The sequence below is a fragment of the Rhinolophus hipposideros genome (assembly GCF_964194185.1).
Source record: "Rhinolophus hipposideros genome assembly, chromosome: 15".
Classification (NCBI taxonomy): domain Eukaryota; kingdom Metazoa; phylum Chordata; class Mammalia; order Chiroptera; family Rhinolophidae; genus Rhinolophus; species Rhinolophus hipposideros.
Window position 1 is genome coordinate 48,591,079 of NC_138061.1, and position 25,541 is coordinate 48,616,619.

At 47.3% G+C, this 25,541-nt stretch overlaps 1 pseudogene across 1 annotated transcript; it reads right to left on the reverse strand.

The window, feature by feature from the left end:
* Positions 1–491: 491 nt before the first annotated feature.
* Positions 492–25,190, reverse strand: LOC308508555 (putative peptidyl-tRNA hydrolase; annotated as a pseudogene). The gene is made up of 3 exons: positions 25,077–25,190; positions 14,742–14,827; positions 492–1,036 (listed from the first exon to the last, which is right to left on the reverse strand). The product of its transcript is annotated as a putative peptidyl-tRNA hydrolase (transcript).
* Positions 25,191–25,541: the final 351 nt, after the last annotated feature.

Genomic DNA, 25,541 nt, shown 5'->3' on the forward strand with positions numbered 1-25,541 from the left:
GTGTTATTTTTGTCTAGAATTTTACTTCTATCTTACTTTTCCTCCACTAAGTCAGTCATTGGTACTATTACTTAATATAGTCAACATTCATTTATATTTACCTATGTGTTTTCCAATTTTTTGCTCATTCTTTTATCTCTGAGCTGCCTTAGGGGATAATTTTCCTGTTTCTTAAAGTATACCCATTAGAAGTGCTCTGGTAGCACACACTCTCAGTTTCTGTTTGCCTGAAACGGTTTTATTTCAACCCCCTTTTTAAAGTTCAAAAAGTTTAGTCTTCTTGAAATTTTCCTCTTTCCAAGACACAGAGAGAAGACCCACTCCCTCTCCCAGGAACTGGCCTATCCAGTACAGTACCCCCTTTAATCTGTAGGAAGCCTGGAGAAGTCCAGAAAAGAGTTAGATAAAACGTGAATGCCACAGGTTGGCGTGGCACCTCTGTGGCTGTGTGTGTGGGCATGGCAGCGGGCAGACAGCCATGTGCACTGGTGTCAGGTGCCCGCCCAGGACCCCTGGCCTTGCTCACGGGCGTGGTCCAGGAGCAGGTCAGTGGCTTGCTCCAGCAATGGGGGCAGCATCTCCTGCTCTGTGGAGGAGAAGCATCCAGCACATGCATGTTCACTGCGTCAGGTTGAGAAGGTGTCCTATGCCCATCTGCAGCTGCGGGACTGCATTGCAGTGAGGCCGGTAAGACAGGAATGAACTCCATTGTGGCCCCTGGCGCTTCCCCGCAGCTTCAGAGCCAGTTTCCCCAGGGCCTTGTCCAGCTCATCATGCACCAGGTAGACCTCAGCAGTCAGCTGGAACAGCTCCACCGGCCTGGCCACACTGTGCCCATTGACATTCACGAGCTGCCTCAGCCAGAGCAGGACCAGCGGGGCACACCCAGGGCGAGGGTGGCGGTACAGCGAAGGTGGTGCTCCAGGTGCCCCAGCACCGCCATGCCCACGCTACACTGTGTGCTGGGCAGTCCAGGGTTCTCTAAGCCCATCACCAGCTACTGCTTCCTGGAGGGCGGACATTTGGGGACCCAGCTCTTGGGGTGACTCAGCCACAGTCCGGCACGTAAGAGGTTTTCATCTTTGTTTCTGAGTCATAATTTTAGCGGGTTGACACTTTGAAGTTATTGCTGGTTGATACCTCTTAAAGTAACTCTGAAGTTAGTTTACTGTTTCTAGCTTCTATTGTTGCTGATGTTTGTCATTCCTTTATAGAGAATTTGTCTTCTTTTGCGGGGAGGGACTGTGTTTTTATTTAAGATCTTTTCATTTTTGATTTTCTGAAATTTTACTATAAGCAGCGTATCTAGATATGGATTTCTTTTAATGTATCCTTTTTGGGATTTGTTCTTTCTGAGTCTGAGTATTCACATCTTTCATCATTCTAGAAAACATCTTGGCCATTATCCCTTCATGTACATTCTGTCTCCCTTATTCTCTCTATTTTTGCTTTTTGGAATGCCAATTAGAAATATAATAGACCTGTTCACTCCATGTCAGTTATACTCTTTATTTTATTTTCTACTTTTTTGAGGTCTCCCTTTTATTGATGGACATTTGAGTTATTTATATTGTGTTGCTCTCACAAAAAATTTGCAATTGAATAATCTTGTACATAACTCATTTGCTGGATCAGAATCTTATGCATGTTCAATTTTGTTATAAATTACATATATATATACACGTATGTATATGTGTAATGTACGAGGTCTGACAATTAAGTTTGTGAAATTATTGTAGCAATGTTGCTAAACTTTTTTGATATCAGCGAGATTATTCATTATGAATTTGTACCAACAGAACAAACAGTTAACCAAGTTTACTATTCAGAAGTGCTGAAAAGGCTGCGTGAAAAATTTAGATGACCTGAACTTTTTGCCAACAATTCATGGCTCTTGCATCACGACAAGGCACCAGCTCACACAGCACTGTCTGTGAGGGAGTTTTTAGCCAGTAAACAAATAACTGTATTGGAACACCCTCCCTACTCACCTGATCTGGCCCCCAATGACTTCTTTCTTTACCTGAAGATAAAGGAAATATTGAAAGGAAGACATTGATGACATTCAGGACATCAAGTGTAATATGATGACAGCTCTGATGGCCATTCCAGAAAAAGAGTTCCAAAATTGCTTTCCAGGGTGGACTAGGCACTGGCATTGGTACATAGCTTCCCAAGGGGAGTACTTCAAAGGTGACTATAGTGATATTCAGCAATGAAGTGTGTAGCACTTTTTCTAGGATGAGTTTGCGAACTTAATTGTCTGACCTCGTATGTACACATACATACGTGTTTGTGTGCGTGTGCGTCTGTGTGTGTATGTGTATGTGTATGCCATATACACATACACATCAGTTGGCATCAGTTTTCAATCTTACCAGAAATAAATGAGTGGGCCTATTTCCCTCAGTCACCTACAGAGTGAGTGGTCTTCAGATTTTTGTTCATTTCATTTTTACTTTTAAATTTTATATTTTTATTTACATACTTTTTGTTTCATTCTGCTTCATATTTCATGATTGTGTTTTCTATTTCTTTAAAATTAAAAAGAAAACAGTCAAACATACTCATTTAAAATGTTACATCTTGTGGTGCCAATATCTGAAGCATTTGGCACATCTAATTCTTTATCTTGTGATACCAGCTGAATCGCCCCTTTTGGTGATTTGTATCCTTGAGGGTTTTGCTTGTAAGTTTAGATTGTGAGCTCATGCTTGGCTGCTCTTATCTGTGGGAATCCAACAAAGCCTTGGTTGAGAATATTCCTTCGAAACAGGTTTGCATTTGCTTTTGTGAGGCACCTCACACCTCTCAGTTTTACCCACCCATCTATTTATGTTTATTTTTTGGCTTGGCATATTCTGACCCATACAAGTAGTGTAAATTTAAACCTCAAATATAAGGAAGGTAGGTCTGTGGTTATGATGTTTTAGGAGACACTCTGTCTTTCCATTCAGATTTGAGACAGACAAACAAGTGTCTTTCTTGACTCCCTTTCCCGCTAAATAGGTCCTTTTTCTAGTCTGCCCTTGCGTTGACATTATTAGCCCTTTGAGAATTTATTTAGGCTTTATGTGGGATGATCTCAGTTTCAATTCGCCTACTCCCACCTCCCCCCGCCGCCCACCCCCCTCCCCGCCAACCCCCAGATATCATTGCCTTTTACTCCTGTGGTCATTATAACTTGGGTTCTGGTTTTCCTGAGGCAAATGCCCTCAAGGCTTCCATGGCTTGTCAGTCTGTTTTGCTCTCTAGTTCTTACTTCTTTGGTTTTTGGCTCCTTGGTATTTCTCTTACTTATTTTCAGTTTTATCTATGCTTCCTGATACGTGTTATTATATTTAATCCAAGCTTTCTAGGTGTTTTGCAGCAGGAGAGATTTTAAGGATAATTCATCTGTAATATGTGAACTCACAAATATTATTCTTTCAATACTCATTCAATAAATATGGAATGAAATAAATATTTATTGACTGCCTGCCATGAGCCAGACTAGTCCATTTTATTCCTCCTATTTTATTCCAAAAGATTAAAAGACTCTGATAAGTACAGCATCCACCAGTTAATTCACACAGTATTAGATGAAGGGGATTATTTTTCCAGTTTTAACAAAGAAATCTAAGCCTCTGGTGGATGATGGCTGTGAACAGGTTTATTGTGGTTACAAATCCACACTGACAACATTTTTATGAGATCGACCCAACATAAGTAGCAGTGAGAGGGCATTTGTAATACCCTTGATTTGAGGCTCACCACCCGCCCCCCCCCCACATTAATCTTGACTGATTAATAAAACAGGAATCTAGATTTCTAATGTGCATATCATGAAAATGAGCAATAGCAGTAGAATCTCTTGCTTTTTTTTTTTTTTAAATCATTTTCAATAATGAGAGTTGCTGTAAGGATAACTTACTGTGGGAATATCCCAGAATGCTTGTACTTATAGAAATCAGAAAGACATCAGGGTCCTCACTCTCTCTTGTCCCCCTGTATTTTTCTTTCAGACTTCATAGTCTTTCATCTCCTCTTCTTTCTCTGCTCCATTCTTCACTTTCACTGGGCCACCTTTGTAGCTTACTCATCTGCTTCAATGGTCCCATCATGGCTATTGAAAGATGGCAGCCCACCCTTCCCAACTGGCTCCCAGGGCTCACTCTCCTGATTTTGCAGAGCAAAGACTTTAAAGTTTACAAAGACCTCCACACACATTATTTCATTTATGTCTAACAATGTTATGACATAAGCAGAATGTTGTTATCCCTAATTATATTTTTAATGAAAAAACTGAGAACCGGCAAGAAGAATGTGCCCAACATAATACAGCCAACCAGTGGCAGAGCAGGGACCAAAGTTTTATGGCTCGAGACCAGCGCTTTCTTAGGAGGTCAGCTCACATACAACTGCCTACTGGAGTCACATCCAGGTGGAATTCCAATGTCTGGAAAAATTGGATTTTGAACTAATCAGTGAGCTGCCAATTTTCTGATGTTTCTATAAAGTAGGTCTGGGGTTTCTCTGTGAGAGTGGTGGCTTGGATTATAGAGTTAAAAAAAATTGGTGTTGGTTTTGTGAATGTCCTGAAGGCCATGCTTGGTCATGTCTGAGAGTTTTTTGATTGGTTACTAGTCGCCAAGGGCTTGTGAAAACATAAATGTCTCACTGAGTTCAAACCTGAATGGGAAAAAAAAAAAAAGAGAGTTCTGAGTAAGACTCTGACTAATGACTCTTTGGAAGAAATTGAGCAGTGTCTGAGACTTTCCCATCTGCCTTTCAGCTAGAAAATTTTCTTCCAAAAACCCTCAGCCCCATGCATTTGACCAGCACAATGCACTGTGCACATTTATCCATTTTGTAACTCATTGATGAAGTCTTTCCTGAACACTTACCATGTACCAGGTGCTGGTAGGTACTGGTGATTGTCGAGAGAGTTACAAAAGTACACAAGACAGTATTCTATCCTTAAAAGGACTACAATGTAGAGAAGTTTTAGTACCATGGCTGATCTTATAGTCTTGGGAGCTAAACTGCCTGGTCAAAATCCTAGCTGTATCTCAACTAACAATCAACCTTGGGTAAGTGTCTCATCTCTTTAAGCCTTAGTGTTCTTTATTAAAAATATAGCTAACATACAACATTATATTAGTTTCAGGCCTACACCATAGTTATTCAATGTTTATATAGCTAAAGAAGTGATCACCATGATAAGTCCAGCAAACATCTGACACCGTACCACGCTATCACAATGTTATTGACTCTATTCTCTATGCTGTACATTACATCTCCATGACTTATTTGTTTTATACCTGGAAATTTGGACCTCGTATTTCCCTCCCCCCCTTTTAAATTGATCAGTTACAGTTGACATTCAATATTATTTTATATTAATTTCAGGTTAGACTATTGGTTAGACATTTATATAATTTAAGAAGTGATCCCCCTGACTAGTCTAGTACCCACCTGGCCCTATACATAGTTATTACCATGTCATTGACAATATTCCCTGTGCTTTAATTCACATCCCCATGACTATTTGGTAACTAGCAGTTTGTACCTCTTAATCCCTTTACGTTTTTCACCCTGTCCCCAGCCCCGCTCCATCTATCACCCCAACAAATCTATTACCGATCTGATGCCATACAGTATTACAATATTATTGACTATATTTCTTATGCTATGCCCTACATCCCCGTAACTACTTTGTAACAACCAATTTGTGCTTCTTAATCCCTTTCTCTTCTTTCACCCACACTCCCAAACCCCCTCCCATCTGCCAACCATCAAAATGTTCTTTCTATCTGAGTTTATTTCTGTTTTGTTTGTTAATTTTGTTCTTAGATTCCACATATAAGTGAAATCTCATTGCATCTGTCTTTCTCTGTCTGACATTCTCCACTCAGCACAATGCCCTCCACGCCCATCCATGCCACTGCAGATGGCAGGAACCAGTTCTCTTCCATGGCCAAGCAATATTCCTTTGTGTATATGTACCACCTCCTCTTTATTCATTCTTTCATCAACAGACACCCAGGCTGCCTTCTTATCTTGGCCATTGTGAACAATTCTGCAATGAACATATGGATGCACACATCCCCTCGAAGTAGCGTTTTGGGTTTCTTCGGATAAATACCCAGAAGTGGGATTACTGGGTCCTTCTTTGTCTCTTGTTATAGCCTTTGTTTTAAAGCCTATTTGGTCGGGATGGGATTCCCATCCCAGCTTTTTTTTTTTTTCATTTCCATTTTCATGAAATATCTTTTTCCATCCCTTTACTTTCTGTCTGTGTGTGTCTTTCAATCTAAAGTGAGTCTCTTGTAGGCAGCATATGTAAAGGTTTTGTTTTCTTATTAATTCAGCTACCCTATGTCTTTTGATTGGAGTATTTAATCCATTTACATTGACAGTAATTGTTGATAGATATGTAGCTATTGCCATTTTATTATTCATAATTTTTTGCTTTGTTCTGTCTTAAAGAAGTCCCTATAACATTCCTTGTAATACTGGTTTGGTGGTGATGAATTCCTTTAGCTTTTTCTTGTCTGGGAAGCTTTTTATCAGTTCTTAAAATTTAAATGATAGGCTTGCTGGGTAGAGTAGTCTTAGTTGTAGGTCCTTACTTTTCATCACTTTGAATATTTCCTGCCAGTCCCTTCTGGCCTGCAAGGCTTCTGCTGAGAAATCAGCTGATAGTCTTATGGGAGCCCCCTTATGAGTTACTAGTTGCCTTTCTCTTGCTGCTTTTAGGATTCTCTCTTTGTCTTTAACCTTTGCCATCTTAATTATAATGTGTCTAGGTGTGGGCCTGTTTGGGTTCATCCTGTTTGGGACTCTCTGTGCTTCCTGGACTTGTACGTCTATTTCCTTCACCAGGTTAGGAAAGTTTTCAGTCATTTCTTCAAATAGGGTCTCAATCTCTAGCTTTCTCATTTCTGTTCTGGTACCCCTATGATGCAAATGTTGTTATGCTTGATGTAGTCCCAGAGGCCTCTTAACCTATCCTCATTTTTTTGGATTATTTTTTCTTTTTGCTGTTCCAATTGGGTATTTTCTGCTACCTTGTCTTCCAAATCGCAGATTCGATCCTCTGCTTTATCTAGTCTGCTGGTGATTCCTTCTAGTGCATTCTTCATTTCAGTTATTGCATTCTTCACTTCTGACTGGTTCTTTTTCATGATTTCTATGTCCTTTTCTCATGCTTGCTATCTCTTTGTTGAAGTTCTCACTGAATTCCTTGAGCATCCTTAGAACCACTGTTTTGAACTCTGTATCTGGTAGGTTGCTTGCCTCCATTTCATTTAGTTCTTTTTCTGGATTTTTCTCCTGTTCTTTCATTTGGGACATATTTCTTTGTTTCATCATTCGGCTGCCTCTCTGTGTTTGTTTCTATGTATTAGGCAGATCTGCTGTATCTTTCAGTCTTAGCCAGGTAGCTTTATGTAGTAGGGGTCCTGTGGGGCCCAGAGGGACAGTCTCCCTGGTCATCTACTCTGGGTGCTCCAGGAGTGTCCCTTGTGTGGGTTGTGTGTGCCTTCCTGTTATAGTTGAGGTTTGATTGCTATTGGCATGGCAGTGGCTGGGATTGACCCTCAGGTTTACTGGCTGTGGGGTTTGGCCATGTCCACAACTTATTGGCTGCTATGCAGGAGGCTTACCCCACTGAGTGGGATTCGCTCCAGTGGGCTCTGGTGCCTATTGAGACCACCCTTTGTGTGTGCCACTTGTGGGGCTGATGGGGTGGTGCTCTGCTGTGGTCTGAGGCCAACCTCCAAGTATAGTGGTTCTGGGGCCTCTTGTGAGGGGCTCCGGTGCAGGCCCAGGTCAACCACTGCCTGTGACTGGCTGGTGGCTACCTGGCAGGAGCTACAAAGTGATCCATGGTTGTTTTGCTGCCTGTGCTAAACCCGGAGGCGCGTGAGAGAGCCCATGCTGCAAACGGAGGACAGCTCCATCAGTACCAGGCCTGGGGTAACTCTGCAAAAAGCCAGGACACCCGGGAGACTGCTGCCACCTGCTGGCCCCTTAAGGTTCAGCCACTGATAAAGCCTTGTGTGGTATGAGAGTTGGGTGAGGCAGGGCCTCAGGGAATCACTAGAGTAGGAATAGTTGTAGTCACTAAATTAATGTAGGTTCTGGTTTGGTGCCAGTGCTGAGTCTGTAGCAATCCAGCAAAAGTCTCAGAGTACACCCAGGCCAGTTGCTGCCCACCTGGGGCCCATGGACTTCAATTGTTTTCCAAGAAAGAGTGCAGTTCAGGCTGTGCTGACTGCTCACAGAGAAAGTGCCTTCAGGTGTGAGAGTTGGGTGGGGCAGGGTCCCTGCTGAGTCCGCAGGGTGGAGCATCAGAGCTCACCAGGACAATCAGATTCCGATTTGGCCTGGGGGAGGGGGCGGTGCTCAACATAGAAAAAATGGCTCCTGCCTGCTGGCTGCATGGGAGAGGACTCCTCTCCGGGAAAATGCTGACTGTTCTGCAGTGCTCCTCCTGAAGCCACACACCTGAGTCTGCCCCCTGTATATCTCCAAGGCCCCCCAAGTCACTGTGCTTCCGCTGGAGCCCAAGGTGAGTGCCTGTGAGTGAGTGAGTCTGTGCGTGGGCTGTTTTAAGAGGACAGCTGGGTTTCCCACAGCTTTCCGTCCCACTCAGATGGTCAGAATCACCACTGTTTTTCACAGGCAGATGTTGTGGGGGCACCTTTCCTGGCACCAGTATTCTGGGCTGGGTAGCCTGGTGTGGGAGGCTGGAATCCCTTGCTCCTCTGGGGGGAATCTCCGTGGCTGAGGAGTCCCTCCTGATTCTCAACCGCCACAGGAAGTTTTGGGGCCCGTTCTGCGTCTCTGCCCCTCCTACTAGTCTTGTCGTGGCTTCTTCATATTTTCAGTTATAGGATTTCTGTTTGGCTAGACTTCAGATGGTTCTCCAGGTTGATTGTTCTGTGATTTAGTTGTAATTTTAACACGTTCATGGAAGGAGGCAGGCACAGTGTTTATCTACTCTGCCATCTTGGATCTCTTGAAGAGGTTTTTTAGAATGAACCCCATAGAGAGTAGGTGCTTTATTTTTAGTGCAGCCTTTTTTTTTTTTACATGTCGTCTTTTGCTTGGCTCTCCTTTTCTCCCTCCCCTGAAATCACTATATGCCCTGTTCTCTGCCTTCAAGATGACAGATATAACAGTCTGTATCCTTACATTGCAGAATCATCCTGAATCAATGCAGAAACATTCTGGAAATGAAGCATGTTAATCTTTCTTCCAGTTCTCCCTTGAGTCTGAGTTCTTGTGTCCACACGTTTTTCCATGTTACTCTTTAGAAAACCATGGAGTTCCTCCTATCTGGTTTTCCTTTCTCCTTCTGTCTCCTCATGATGTTCTAGCCTGTTTGCCTGTCTACCTTCCACCAGCTAATCTTAACGGAGGTTTCGGATGTATGGCTTAGAAATGAGGGGGTACAGGGGTCCAGCATGGAGGTTTTGGGTTTGGTTACCAGAATAGGATGCTCTGGAAGGATTGGCAGGTGGCAGAATTTGTGCAGAGGTTTTCAGGGAGAGGAATAGCAGGAACAAAGGCATGGAGGCAAGAAAGAGGGACCCACATCAAGGAAATAGCTTGTGTTTATGGGTAGGACTAGTACATAGGGTACAAATGGGTAGGCATTAATAATTGTAATTATTATAAATATCCCATATTTAACATTCACTCTCTGCCAGGCATGTTGAGAAATTATGATGCAAATTAATCCTCCCAATAGCACATAAAATCTCACCATAAAATGTTGAAATTCACCAGCCAAATATCGTTCAAGGACAAAGCCCCACACTGAGGAGAAATGACTCAGAGTAGAATCCAAACTGAACAGCATAGTGAGGAGCCAAGAGAAGATCCAGCTAAATGATGGGGAGGGTTGGTTAACAGAAGAAACATGTTTCAAACTCCTTTGAAGCCACACTTACAGATGTTTATTAGTACAACAGAAGAGGGAGCCCTGGAGTTGTGAATCTTGGCCAAGAAATCCCTGACCATTCTCCCCACTGAGGAGTACAACCCAAACGCCCATTACCAACAGGATGGGTGAATAAACAGTAATATATTCATGCGATGGAATTCTACACAGCAACAAAAAATGGTGAACAACCGATACAAGAACCATTATGCATGAATCTCACATGTAAAATGTTGAGTGAAGGAAACCGTCCATGATTCCATGTGTAGGAAGTTCCAAATAGCAACACTCATCAGTGGTGACAGAGGTCAGAATAGAGGTTATTTTGTGAAGAAGGATTAGGGATGGGGTGATACTGGCAGCCACAACCCTGGGCTAGCCAGTCAATGAGCACCGGGGCAGGTGCTGGGAGGTGCCTGGCTGCAGGGCATTGTGGCAGAGGGTGCAGGTGCAGAGGCCACAGGAAGCACTGGGTGTCACTGGGAAGGAGCCCACGTGCAGGAGGCTGGTCCCCTGGCAGCTCCGGGCTGCACACCACCGGCAGATGCAGTGGCACTTGCAGCATAGCTGTAAGGCTAGGGACCATGGGGGCAGGGGCAGCAGCAGCAGGAGGAGCGTGCTTTGGAGGAGCATGTGGGTCACCAGGGAGTAGCAGAGATGGGGCACTAGCTCATGTGGAGCTGAGCCTGAGAAGGGAGTGTGAGAGATGGTTCTACAGCATCTCACCTCCTTCCCTCTTCTCGACCCCTCCACTGCAGACTCAGCCACAGGCAGCCCCTTTTCTACCGTGTTTCCTTGAAAATCAGACTGGAACTTATATTAATTTTTGCTCCAAAAGACGCATTAGAGCTTATGTTCAGGGGATGTCATCCTGAAAAATCATGCTAGGGCTTATTTTCCGGTTAGGTTTTATTTTCGGGGAAACACGGTAGTACCTCTGCCTCCTGCACAGGGCAGGTCGCCCTGGCAACAGTGGAGCTAGTGTGGAGTACAGAGCAGGAGCTGAGACTGGCTCAACTGAAGGTGCTCTGGGGCCCTCTGGAAGGAAATAGGCCCCATTCTGAAGCCAGTGGGTATTGGTCACGGTGCATGAGCAATTATCCCAGTTTGCTCAGGACAGGGAATCGTAATGCTAAAACCAGAAACATCCTGGGCAAACCAGGACAAGTTGGTCACCCCAGTACTCACCCAACCACTGCTTAATCTGATCTGTGAGAAGTAGGACAGAGGCCCTCTGGATGCTGCAGACCCATCTGGCTCTGGCCGTGTGGCCCCTACATGTCTGGGACTTGGGGTGCTCTGCTGAATGAGTTCCAGTTCTGGCTCTGTGACCGTGGGCCTGAGCCTTCACTTCCGTTTCCACATCTGTAAGCAGGGAATTAATATCCAGCTGCTCAGCAAATCACACAGGGTCACTGTTAATATCAAAGGACCTAAGACAGGTGGCTGCTGACATTATGGTCATATTCACCTTATTCTCACTCCAGCCTGTAATTACCATGTCCTTACTATGTTCCAGCTCTATTTACGTGCTCTGCTTCCAGGCCATTCTTATAGGAGTGCATTTGTGGCCAGTTAGTCATGGTCAGCATTACCTCGCTCACCTGAATAGCTTTGTATGATTTACAAAGGGTTCTCACAGTGACCCATGATCTTATTTGGTTATTTCACAATTTCTCATTTATAGAGCACAGAATCTACCAAACCCCTTAGACCTGGATATCTGAGTATCTTGTAATCTTCACTTAGAGCAATAATACTACATGTAATCAGAATAACAGCTGGCATTTGCTGCGTCCTTACAATGTGCCAGGCACTCTGCTAGGTACCTTGTAAGCAGTAACTCTCACCACAGTCCGATGAGCCAGTTCTGTGGCTTTCTTGTTTTACAGATGGGGAAGCCATAGCTCAGGGGGGGTTAAAAAATGTTCCCTAGGGCCGGCCAGGTGGCTCAGGCGGTTAGAGCTCTATGCTCCGAAGGCTGCAGGTTCGATTCCCACATGGGCCAGTGGGCTCTCAACCACAAGGTTGCTGGTTCAACTCCTCGAGTCCCGCGGGATGAGGGATCGTGGGCTCTGCCCCCTGCAACTAAGATTGAACACGGCACCTTGAGCTGAGCTGCCGCTGAGCTCCTGGATGGCTCAGTTGGTTGGAGCGCATCCTCTCAACCACAAGGTTGCCAGTTCTATTCCTCGAGTCCCACAAGAGATGGTGGGCAGCGCCTCCTGCAACTAAGATTGAACACAGCACCTTGAGCTGAGCTGCCACTGAGCTCCCGCATGGCTCAGTTGGTTGGAGTGCGTTCTCCCAACCACAAGGTTGCCGGCTCCACTCCTGCAAGGGATGGTGGGCTGCGCCCCCTGCAACTAGCAATAGTAACCAGACCTGGAGCTGAGCTGCGCCCTCCACAACTAAGACTGAAAGGACAACAACTTGAAGCTGAACAGCACCCTCCACAACTAAGATTGAAAGGACAACTTGACTTGGAAAAAAGGCCTGGAAGTACACACTGTTCCCCAATAAAGTCCTGTTCCCCTTCCTCCCCCACACAAAAAAAGAAATGTTCTCTAAGTCACAGAGCTGCTTAGTGGCGAGCCAGCATGGCTTATTCTCCTTAAGCCCTTCTGGATTCTGCATCTTACAGGGACAAACCAGGGCAGTGCATGGATTCCTCCTGCCAAGGTATCTAGTGCCCCAATTAGGGACAGGGTGGGTGTACTAGGCTGCTGAGGTTGTAGAGATGATGGAAAGAAGGAGCTGGAGTTGGTTGATAGTACTCTCCCAGATGGTGTGTGTGCCCTGGACAGGATGTTGTGGAAACTGGGCTGGAATGTCAGAGATTATGTTGTCCCGCCGTGTGACCTTGGCCAATTTACTAGCATTTTCTGCCTTCAGTTTTCCCACGAGAAAAATTGTTGGAAGACTAGTGGTCATCATTCATGGTGCTGCTACTTTGTGTTAGCTTAGCACTTCCCATGGATTCAGGGGCTGTACCCCAGGGGACCCCCTTACCAGTTTGATATGGTTCTGGAAGTGCCTACCCCTTTACCAGCCTCCTTCCCTCTCCTGGACGCCATGTACCTGGTTCTCCCCACCAGCCCTCACCTAGCTTATCCTAAATCCTAATTCCAGATGTTTTATTCCAAGGCAGGGCTCACCAAGGGCAGGAAAGGTGTGGCTCACCACTCATCCTTGTACAGGTGGCCTCTTGCCGTTCATCTCACAGGCTTACATGGCTCCCACAGTATCTGCTGGGAGATCATTCCTATGGGTCCCTGGATGTCTCCTTGTAGCTTTTTGTTCTTTTTGAGAATTTTTGCATAGCAAATGGCCGTGGAAGATAAAGAGCTTGTCTTTCTCCAGAGCAGAGAGCAGATTTATTTGCTGTCCCCCAAGGGAAATGACGGGGCAGGTTTGCTAGCAGCCCCCTTATAAGATTGAAAATTCCTAAACTCAGGGTTCCTCAGCTGTGACACAAACCCACTGTGGGCAGAGCATCCACACAGGCCTGTCTCCAACGTGGCCCCATGGGACTTGAGGAGCAAGGAGACATGAAGGTCATGCTGCCTGCTATGCCACAAGGAGTTTTGCATCTTCTGCCAGGAAACTGGATTAGTCTGCAAGTAGGTAACATCTCAGACCCTTCGTAGCAATTCAGTTTTGCGATAAGGATGGGTGCTGATGGCGACACGGCTTTCTGGAAGAGGAAGGGACAAGAGGCGGTGGAGGCCATCCATCGTGGGGATATAAGAAGACCCCATGGGTGTGGTAACAAATGCTCCCACCCAAGCGGTGAGAAGTAAGGGACCCTCACTCTCCTTCCTGTTAATGAGGCTGTGGGGCAGGAGGGAGGAGGGAAATAGGCTGCCTGCCTGTCACTTTGGCTGTTGTTCACGAGCTCCTGCAGCCAGCAGTCCCCAAAGCTGATAGAAGCTCTGGGTGGATCTGGTCTGAGCCCAGGCTGCTAAGAGCTGCTTGAAACCCAAAGCAGAGGAGGGATCCCAGCTATTGACTGATAAACTCACATGGATCGGGACGCTAATTGGTGTCTTGTGTTTGGTCGTCCGGCATTTGCCCTTTGACAGTGCTGAACCTTCCAACAGCCATTCCCCAGGGACTGATGGAGCCCCTGCCTCGCTGCTTCCCCCGGGTGTGCACCCCGCAGAAAGGCAGTGAGGTCACTGGGTGTGGCTGCCTCCAGAGAGGGCTCATCTCCTCTCAGCTGCTCTCAGGACCACGGAGCTGCAGTGGTATGCGGACATAGTTTGAACATTTGGTAAAGGTCAGTCACTTCCAAGAGGAAGGACACTTCCTTGGCCAGCTGGAGTGGACTTCGGGAAGCACGCAGCTCAGGAGCTCTGGTTTTGCAGCTTGCAACATGCAATCTAGAGTCCTTTTTTTAGCTCGTTCCGGATTTGGGTCTTCCCACTGTATTTTAGTTCTTTGCGAGTTTTGCTCTCTCTGTGACCTTGTCTTCAGCGGCTCTCTGTACCCCTCAGCCCAAGGCTCAGCTCCACTTGCCCTAAGGAACCATCTGGTGACTGAGTCAGGGGCCCTGTGAGGGATTTCTGACCTGGTTCCCATCCCACAAACTTCCCCGTTTCCCAGCACTGACTTGGCTAATTGATCTGGAGGCCTTGCCAAAAAGTATGTCTTGGAGGCCTGTGGAGCTTCAATGTAAGGCAGCTCTAGGGCCCAGCGGCCTGGCTGCTTGGAGCTATGAAAAGACCCGTAGAGCCTGTGGTGGATGAGTGACGAACAGTGAGCACTGGGGTGTTATCATCAGTTGGTGGGTGAGATGACCTACATCAAGCGTCGTTCAGGTCCCAAGGCTTGAGTGTCTGCAGGCTGGTCTCCTTTGTCACCTTCTAGTTGGGGCTGCAGGGGCCAACTCTACCAGGAACACAGGACACAGGACTTAATCAGCTGCCCAAAGTCTACTGACAGGTAGCTGTGGGGTCCGTCCTAGTTCTGGCCATCCTAGGGAGCCATGTGCTATGAGGAACCATTATGAAGCTAATGATTTGGTGAGAAATGACATGTTTGTCGACCCTAGAGAAGCATGGGGAGCATGGATTTTCAGGTCAGAAAAGCTGACTCCAAGTCCCAACTCTGCCACTTACTACCTGTGTGACTTTGGGCTGGTTACTTAACTTCTCTGGACCTCAGTTGGAGTCTCTTCTGTAAATGGGGACAATACCAACCCCATAGGGGTTACATGGACAAAGATAGTAAAATCAGTTTTAACCTGACATTGGGTCCTAAGGGAAGGAGGAGTGGTGGGTCACACTCAGAAGGTCCAGACCACCTGGCTGAAGGCGGAGCTGATTCAGCCCAGCTCTTCACAGCAGCCTGCAAGACCCACACTTTGCTCCACAAACATATCATTGTTACTATTATCATGTTGATCGGAGAGGTTCTCTCCTGGAGGACCTTTTGACTCAAGTCTGGGTCCATAAACCTTGGTGGTGATGGTCCTTTTGGGCGTGCTATTGGAGCCATCGGGGTTTTCTTTGCAAAACCCTGCAGCTCCCTCACTGGTGCCAGTGTAGATATTTTCCATCCTAACCACATCCCTAACCCACACCCTTTATGGCGATATGTTGAAAATCTTAAAGGAATTGTTCAGCTCCCCGGAGAGAGCTGTTCACCCAGTGTGGAGGGCTGCAGGGAGGGGACCTCAATGCTATTTAATGCAACACACTTTTTTTGTGCCAAACCTCAGAGAGACAAAGCCTGAGCAAAGAATGGCCCCGCCCTTAAGAAATTTATAAGACATGCTTCCACAAGAAGTATGTGTCTTTCTCCAGACCATAATAGCAAACTCCTAATACTGCATCAGATGTAAGAAAGCACAAACGACTAATTTGTGCCTTCATTCATTGATTCATCAAACATTTATAAAGGATGTACTATGTTCCAGACTGCATGCTAGATAGTAGTTCCGTTATTAAGCCAATAAATAATTTCAGCACAGGGAATCATGCAGGTTTTCTTCCAAGATACAGATATGGAGCAGAAGAGGGAAGGATTGAATGATTTGCTGCTGGGACAGTGGGGGTAGTTTGGCATCTGAGAGGGTTTCAAGAAGGCGACCACTGAAAAAGGATTTGAAGGAAGAGTCATCGTTTGCCAGGTGGAGACGTCGGGGGAAGACATCCCAGGCTGAGCACACAGACAGTGCAAAGTCCTGAGGACTGAGTCACGGACAGTCGGGGCTCAGAGGGACCGCAGAAGTGATCACACCCACCCACTCATGGTGCAGAGGGCGGGAGCAACTGGCTCCAGCTGCCCAGCCTGTTACCAGCAGAGTTTTGACAGGAGCCCTGGCCTCCCAACTTCCCAGCTGAGACTCTTCTCATGCTGGCAAATGCTCCGCATCATACAAAACGTCATCTTGATCACGTGAGTCACAAGCAGGTATGCATTCAGGTCATCTGCATTGATTTTGAAGTTAGTTGGTGGAGAGCGGAGCTGGAGGGGCTGAAGCTCACTGGTGTCTGTGCCATGCTTGCCATAGTGCCAGGTACATAGTTGGTGCTCAATAGATACTTGCAGCCTTCTCCACGGCTGGGTGGTGGGGAAAGGCCTCTCCCTCTTTTGGAGGATAGATGGGCGACAATTTCCAATGACTGTTTGAAGCTGGGACTTGTGAACGCTCCGCACAAATGGAAGGCAGGAATTGCACAGGCACAGAATGGGTACCTGTGTTGCCCCCAGTTTGAAAGGGCATAGGTTATCCTGAAAATGAGTAGACGTAGATTCACTTCTGTCCTCTCTGCCCTTTGAGTGGGCGTAGAGAGTGAGGCCTTCTCAGTCATTCACAGCATTCAAGTTCAAGGGGCTAAGAAGGAAGCAGAAATGCCAATAATATGACTTCTTTGTACCTGGTTCTTAAAGAGCTTCCAGATAATACGGCCGATGTTGTGTGTGTCCATTCGTCATGGGAAATAGTTATTTCCATTCTCGTTTTCCAGATTTAGAAAACTGAGGCTCAGAGAGGGCTCGTAGCCCAGGGTAACCTAATAGAGCAAAGTTGGCCTTGGGCGGAGAGGGAAAAGTCACCCGCTGTGCAGTGTTTTAGAGACTCAATTCCACCATAAGACTGCTGCTCCATTACATTGAAAATATGTAGTATGCTCTGTCTTTCTGAAATATGTCAAATATATATATTAATATATATATTTATATTATAGTTTATGTTGATATATAATTTTTATTTATATATAATTATGCAATATATTATATAGTTATTAAATTATATTTTATATTATATATTAAATATAATAAGTTATTCATTTTATATATCATAATATATAATAAACATTTTATAGTATGTTATATAAGTTATATATTTTAATACAAACTATAACAAAGATACACATCACTTACCATACACATGTTTGATGTATTTCAAAAAGGCAGAGCATATTATTATCAGCACCCCTCCCACTGTATCTTAATGCTCTCACCCCTTTTGGCTCTGCAGACCCCAGTACACAGCCATGGTTGACTCTAATTCTGTGGTGTGAGTGAGAAATTTGAGAGGAGGTTTTACGTCTCACTAGATTTCTAAATCCTAATGCTGTTCCTGCCCCTCATAGAATCTTCCAGTCGCTGCCGGGAGCCCCTAACACAGTCTTCCAGGCCCTATGAGAAGGAGGTGGGTGACCTTCGGGGTCAAATCCCTGTTCACCTCTTTCCTCTAGCCCCTGGACACTTCCTCTAGGAAGCATTTCCCGACTGCTCAAACATGGGTTTAGCGTCCCTGCTTTGTGCCCTCACGGCAGGCACCTCCGCCTACCCCGACCCCAGCAGGATACTGCCACCCTGGAAGGCTAACCCCTTGTGTGTGGCCCTCACTAGGCGCTGAGCTCAGAACATGCAGGCTGGTCTGCCATGGCCACTGCTGGACTCCTGGTGTCCAGCACAGAGCTGGGAAACGGGGCATGCCAAGGGTTTGTTGGATATTGACCATGAGTTGGAAGATGGAACAGGGAAAATCTGTGTCCTGAGGGTGTGGGGGGCACTTGACTGGCTAAAACCAGCAGAGGGAGATGTGACAAGCTCCAGAATTTTGCTGGGCTGGCCCATTTTGGAAGGTTGAAATAATCCTTGGTTTTCCACCTAGTCACCATTCCCTCTCCTCCATCCTTTCTGATAGAAACCCCATATGGTTCATCTTCTTCTGAGCAGCCATGTGCTTCCGAGGAGGGCCTCCGCCCTGTCAGAGACTGGCTAAGAAATGGGCTGAGGGCAATTCTGGACACTGAGGCTTGAGAGCAAATTGCTGCCAGAGGGCTTCTGGAAGCCTCTGTCATGTTCATCACAAAGGGTCCAAGAAAATGCAGAATTCTCTAGGACAAATGTCCTGGTTTCCCAACCAGAAAAACAAAGGGGGTGTGTGTGTGGAAATTGTTTAGGTTGGGGGTTGGCAAACCTTTTCTGTAAAGACCAAGTAATAAATATTTTCGTTTTTGTGGGCCATCCTGGCTTTGCAGAAACGACTCCACTCCGCCTGTGTAGCACAAAATGAGCCAAAGAATATGTAAACAAGGGGAAGTGGCTGGGTGTGTGGACAAAAGCAGGCGGTGGGCGGAACTCAGCCCTAGGAGTGGGTTTGCCCACCCATGGCTTAGATGAGAACAGTCTTCTGACACACATCAGCTGAGTGCAATGTATGGACTTTGTTTGGACCCTGATTTGAACAAACCTAATTTTGTTCTAAATGTCCTCAAAACAAAACTAAACAAAAATGTTTGTGACAGTTGGGGAAATTTGAACACCGATTGGATGTACAATGGCTTTAAGGATTATGGTTAATTTTCTTAGCTGTGACAAAGATGTGTGGTTTTTGTTGTTGACGTGGTTTTGTTTTTGTGTTAAAGAAGAGAGTCTTTATTAGCTACTGATACTAAATGGGAAATGATGTCTGAGAGTTGCTTGAAAATAACCCAGGTTGCGGAAGGGAGGGGATCAAAAGGAAAGAAGACTGGTCGTGTGCTGACAATGGGCTGTGGGTAAATGGGGGTCTTCATCCTATTCGGTTTTCTTTTGTGTATGTTTATAAATTTGCATTATAAAATTTTCAAAACAAGGGGACCTGAAAGAATTCCTTTTCCATTGCCTCTGGTCCCCGAGCATCTGGTGAACATATGTGGCCTGGTGCGAATGCTGCCATTTTTTGACTAAGAGGGGAGCTTAAGGATGAGACTAACCACCGAACATGGCAGAGTGGAACGAGGAAGAAACTGGCGTGCTGAATGATTCTGTTGGGCTGCCAAAGTAACCAGGCTGGAACAGGCCTGCTTCGGTATTCTGTGCTATGTGGGGTAATAAATTAAGCCATATATATATATATATATATATAGATAGATTTTGGTTACATGTAACCAAACTGACAGAATGGAAGCCTGGTCCCTCTTTGCTGCAGGATACCACCCGTGGCATCTAAGAGGACACCAGGATTAGAAGAAAGGCGTGTGAGAAATGGATCCTTCCCAAATCTCTCTGAGTCCTTCTATCACACCCCAGGGACTTGAGGAAACGGGAGAGGTCTCTGCTTTCTGCCCACTTCTGTTGAACCCCGAAGGGCCAATGTCAGAGGCTCTACTGGACTTTGGTTAGAAAGGTGCTGATGTTGCAATCACGGACTTACAGTTTTGGAAGAGGACACGGCAGAAAGAGTTCCCGAAGGACAGCTGGCCTTTCTGGCATCCCTCCTTACGAGGACAAGGAGACCTCTTCTCCCTGACCCCTTCAACTCGCCGTAACCACAACCACACAATGTCCACACACAGGGCACAAATAGCATTGTTTCTAACTGATCTCATGGTTCAGCTGGTCTCAGGGCTATTGGCTGTTCTGTAACGCATGACAAATCGCTGCGGTTAACGTAACCGGTCCGGGTCGCCTAGATATGGTCATTAGGCACTTGCCAAAAAATGTGCAGAGGGAATGCTGGGGGGTGGGGATGGGGGGCGGCGGGGTGGGAAAGAAGGGTGCCGTGGAGACGGACCACAAGGCATGGGCTCTGGTTCCTCTGGACGTTCCTGGAGCTCTGCCTAGACCTGGAGTTCAGATACAGCTCGAGCCCAGGCTGAGGAGACTGGGATAGGAGGTGAGGGTGGCGGCCTTTAATTTGGAACAGGTTGCGGGTCCTCAGTGAGTTTGTTCTCAGTCCTCATTTGGCCCTGACTTTGAAGGCTTTGTTCAGAACAATTATTCGTAAATATGAGGATACATCAGAATCCCCCGGAGGGTTTAAAACACAGATTGCTGGGCCCCACCCCCTGAGCTTCTGATTGAGTAGGTGTGGGGCCTGAGAATGTACAAGTTTAACCAACATCCGCGTAGTGCTGATTCTGTTATCCTGGTGGACCCTGATTTGAAAACGACCAGCCTAGAACTTCTTAGCAGGACTGTGGCTCTCACATATCAGGAGGAAGAGATGCAAAGTTCTTCTCCTCTTTGGGCTGAGGTGGGAACCAACGATGAATGGCCAAAGGGCCTGTGGTCCTGGGTAGGAGGGTCCACGAGTGGTGATGCTCTAAGATCATCTGCCCAGGAACCGGGCCGTGGGGTGTTATCCTGCCCCGGAACAATCTCACTGTGTTGCCTCAAGGAACTCAGCCCTGCTCTCTGGGCTTCAGTTTATCCCTTTGTAAAATGGGTCCTTTTCAGTATGGGTTAAGTTTTCACAACGAGAAGGTTTTTTAAATGAAAAAGGAAGACAAGATGAACTACGTGACCTCCAAGGGGGTGAGGGTGGGAGAATCTTGTGCAGGTGCCATGATGTCCTCTGAAGCTTGTAGGTTGGAATCCGATGTGGGTGTCAACAGGGTATTAACCAGCTGTGGGTACTGAGGTGAATGGCCTCACCTCGCAGTGCCTGAAACAGGATAAGGCGACCAACTTGCGAGGTGGTTGGGAGAACTGAGGTAAATATGTAAGGGGCATGGCCCACAAGTGGTGGCTACGATGATTGGTTTTGCTGTTTTGAATACCTTGTCAAAGCTTGGGGGGCACACATCCTGCCTGACTGTGGAGGCTGCTGACCTTTATGTTGTTGGTAGAATCAAACTTGCAGGTGTGTGTCTCAAGTTCTCCCCTGGAATGATGGTTCTGGGAAATGCTTAACTCCCCACGTTTTCCATGAACTCATCCTTCGCCAACGCCCATTCCTTTGCTTATTAATTTAATATTGATAGAGGGCCCACTAGGTGCCAAACACAGGACAGGCACTGGAAATACAAGGAGGATAAAAACCAGACAAGCGTCCTGCTCCCCGTGGAACTCGTGGTCTGGGAGGGGGAGCAGATGTTAATTTGTGCATCGGACAGAATCAGGTGAAACTTAACAGGGAGAAGTACTGTGAAGGAAAAGGAGATGGTGCAACAGGAGGGGGATTTGACCGACTCGGTGTGGCAGGGCAGGCTTTAGGAAGTGATGACTGGAAGGACACCCAAAAGGTGAGCCGGGATTGACTGGGTAAGGAGAGAGGACAGAGGCTTCAGGGCAGAGGAACAGCCTGTTCAAAGGCCCCGAGGCAAGGTGAATACAGTGCGTACAAGCAGCTAGCTGGAGGGCTGTGGAGGCAGGACTTACCCTGTGCGAGCCTCGGAGGCTGAGTTCGGGCAACAGAACCTTTATAGGTTTTATAGTGGAAGTGGGTTCATGATCTGAGGTGTGTTTCAGATCTCTCCTACAGCATGTAGTTGGAGAGGAGCTGTCAGGCCGGAAAGGAGGGGGAGATCTGTTAGGACAAACTTATGGCAGTGTCTAGAGAAGGGATGCTGGGGGCCTGGATGGGGCGGGGAGTGCATTTGAGACGGAAGGAAGTGGCCGTATTTGGGGGATCCTTTGGAGTTGATGCCATAGGGCTTGGAGGTGATTGGCTGGGGAGAGAGGTGACGAGGGTGGCTCTGGCTGTCTGGTTTCCTAACCGTGTGGATGGTGGTGGCTCCTATTTCCTTAGTATGTTGGAACCCAGCTGGTCACTGGTCACACCAGAGGTTATAAGAAAGCAACCCTCTGTGTGTGTTTCAGGGTGATACATGAAGAGCTTAGCACAGCAGCTGGCATTCGACAAATGACACCCAGCCACCTGCTGGGTCCCCTGGGCTATGACAACACTAACTCCTACTGTGTCCCCCATTTGCCCCTTGCTGCAGAGACGTGTCTCACGCTGACATTCTTACTTCCTTGGGAGCCTCTGCGCCTCCCCCTGTGGGGAGATTTTATTGTCTCAACCTCAAACCACGTCCTCATAGTCTTGGAAGCCACAGGGAGCAAGGGAGAAAAAGAGCTGGTGCTTGGGGAGAGGCCATGCTTCTGCCAGTGAGAGGGCAGCTGCTTGGGTTTTGAAGCCAAGGGCTCTGGCCCTGCTCTAAACCAGCGGTGCGACCATGGGCAAGTCCCTTTCCCTCTCTAGACCTCAGTTTACCTAACTTGTAAAATGGGGGTGGGCATCAGATTGGAAACTGTTTCACAGCATCTTTGGTTCCAACTCTGGGGTTTTGCCGGTACTCCAAGGAGAATGGGCCAGAGGCCAGGACAGCCTTCCTCATCAAGGGGGCCCTCACTCACCGTGGACTTTTCCCACCTCCATACCTATGCTCAAGCCAGTCCCTGCAGCAGGAGTACTTCCTCTCTCCACCTCTCCTGTGGAAGGCTCAGCTCAGATTCATGTCTTCTATGGAACTTTCCCCTGAGCCCCTCTCCTTCCGAATCCCCATAGCCCTTACTGGTGACTCTGTTCCTTCATCTAGAGCACGCTTCTGTCTCCCTGCCTTACCTGATTTTCAGGCTTTCTCATGCACCTGTCTTGTCGTCCAATTGGTTGCTGACTCTCTGAAGTGCAAACTCCCTCTCCTGCCAGGGCTATGGACTGAAAGAGTGTTAAATAAGTGTTGGAGAACCATCAGCAAGAGAAACACCGATCCATTCTCCCCTGTGCAAAATCCCAAGGCGAGACACTGGGACTCAGAACTTGTCTTCCTAGAAGGGTGCTGATGCCCATAGATTTCTTTGCTTTGGCTCTGTTCCTCTGCAGAAATGGGCCGGCCACCCAGCCGTTTCCCCCACCTTCTGGCCCAGACTCTGAACTATGCTCCCATGTCCCCTCTTCCTAACAAAGCCTTCCTCAGTAGAAAAGAGTATACTTGCCAACATACAATGCTTGCCAACAAAAGCAGCCATTGTAGCCCCAGGCAAGGGGGTTGGGGTAGAGAACCAGGGTGAGGTTTTGCTCTTTGCTTGCCAAGACTGGCTCCAGGGAAGGCCCCAGTCTACCCCTCATGAGTCAGGCTGCTGGGGTCCCAGCTGTGATCTGTCCCCCTTGACTTATCAAGTCGAAGGTAGGAAGAATGGGGTGGAGTCTGTGGAGGGGGCTCAGGCTCTGAGTTTTCTAGGCAAACTTCTCTGAGATGGCCCTGCCGTAGGGAGGAAATTAGCAATCACATACCATGACTTTTCCCTACTGTCCCTACAGGGCTTCTACTCTGCAGCTGGGAAAATCGAGACCCTGAGCATGGTGGCCATTTTATCCTGAGCTCATTTAGTGGGTTCCTGGAGGGCCAGAACGGTGGTGTTTCCAGCCTGGTCATCTCACAGCTTCTCCTCCACGTTCCCACTGACACACACATACCCCTCACATGCTTGCTCCATCAGCCTTCACACACAAAACCACAGTCTGGCTCTTGACTTCACAGATCTTAAAGGGACAGAAAGAGGAAAAGGGGAACTGTATTCTTCCTGAACTTAATACAGATCGGTTTGGTGGTGCCATTTCCCAATACAGTTGGCTTTTCGTATCTTCAGTTTTCTCATTTGAGGATTCAACCAACTGCAGATTGAAAATATTTTGGGGGAAAAAATCCCAGAAAGTTCCAACAAGCTGAATTTGCCACATACCGAGCACGATGTTGAATGGCAATGAAGTGACGTGTAGGCATACCTGCGGTAGCCTATATGCATATAGCCTATAGGTTATATGCAAGTACTACGCCATTTTGTATAAGGGACCTGAGCGGCCACGATGTCGGTGTCTGTGAGGGTCCTGAAACCATCCCCTGAGGATACAGAGGGAAGACTGAAACTGGATCCTGTGATGTTGCTTGGCGTAGAATACAGTCTGCGTTTCCATAGGACGCTAGATGTTACATCTGTGATCCTCATGATTTCCCCTCTGACAGGTGAGGTTCTGCAGCCCAAAGAGGGAAGTGGTTTGCCCTTGCTTCACGTGGCCTGTACTTGGCAAAGTCCAGCGAGAACAGTCACCTGACCCGTGATCTTGTCTCTTTCTCACACTCAGTACTAGACCATGGGCTCTGATCCCAGCTCTGCTATGAATGAGCTGCTTGGCATGGGCCACCTCACGTTAGCTCGCTGAACCTGGTTCATAAGTGCACTGGCCCTCCAAAACCTCGGTGTCATTTCATTCATTCCACAAGCACTGCCTCTCAGGAGGCCTTGAACCAGGTTCTGGGGCCATGAGGCTGAAGGCTCCCACTCTGCCCACAGGCAGGAGCACATTCGGAGCCCGGCAAGGGTATGGACTGGGACACCTCTCGTGGGGAGAAGAGGGCGGGAACCCAAGTCTTCTCTCAGGTGACCCAGCGATTCCCAAGAGAAGTCTGATCAGAGAATTTCCATCCACAAGTTGGCCTCTCTTTAAGAAAGCCCTGCAACACGTCTGAACTCAAAAGCAGAAAGATTAGGGCTCTTTATACACTTGACACAAAGATTCTTTATTCCACAGTTCTTAAAAAAAAAAAAAAATCTTTCTCCAATTCCCACCTCTGGATTGCTTGAAATAGAGTTCATTTGCAAATCATTAGGAACATATTTATAGAGTAAAGCAGGAGAGCAGAGCAGGAGTTGGGCTGTTTGCCTGACTACTAGTCTTGGCGACATTGCCAAACCAGCATCCACACTCATCGCTCAGACTGTTGGTTTTTCCCACCTTGGGCTATGTGGCAAGTGCTATTGATGCCAGGGGTGGACATAGAGGCTAGTTACCATTTACTGAACACCTACTATGTGCTATAATTAACACCCATTTCACATTTGAGGAAATGAGGCTCAGAGCTAGGGTTTCAATCCGGGCTGTCTGACTGTAAAGCCAGGGTTCTCTGCTCACCTTGCTCAGCCTTGCTCTTGCCCGGGACACAGGCCAGTCACTGCACTTGGAGCCCAGGGAGCTGTAGTCTGCAAAATGAGTAGATCCAAGGAGCCCGAAGGTTACGAGGGGCATCACGACTGTTAATGAGAGAAAGGTGACACGCTGTGTGTGTGGGGGGGAGGGGTAGAGGAGGTGCTCACCGTCTCCCCCCTCAAATGCAGTCGGACAGCCCTCTGCCCAGTAGCTGTGGAAAGGCTCCCTGAGGTCAGGCAAGGGGAGTGGAGGAGCCAGGGAAAGCGGCTAAGAGCTGTCACTCTCAGGCAGCCCGGCCGACGGGGGTACCCTGGCCCAGGGCGCTCGCAGCCCCAGCGGTGGCTCCGCGTGGCACTTCCGATCCCGCCCGGCAGCCCTCCGCCGCACTCCCCAGCCCCGCGCCCCGCCCCGAGCGCGCTGCGCCCCCAGCCCCCACCCGCGCCGGCCCCG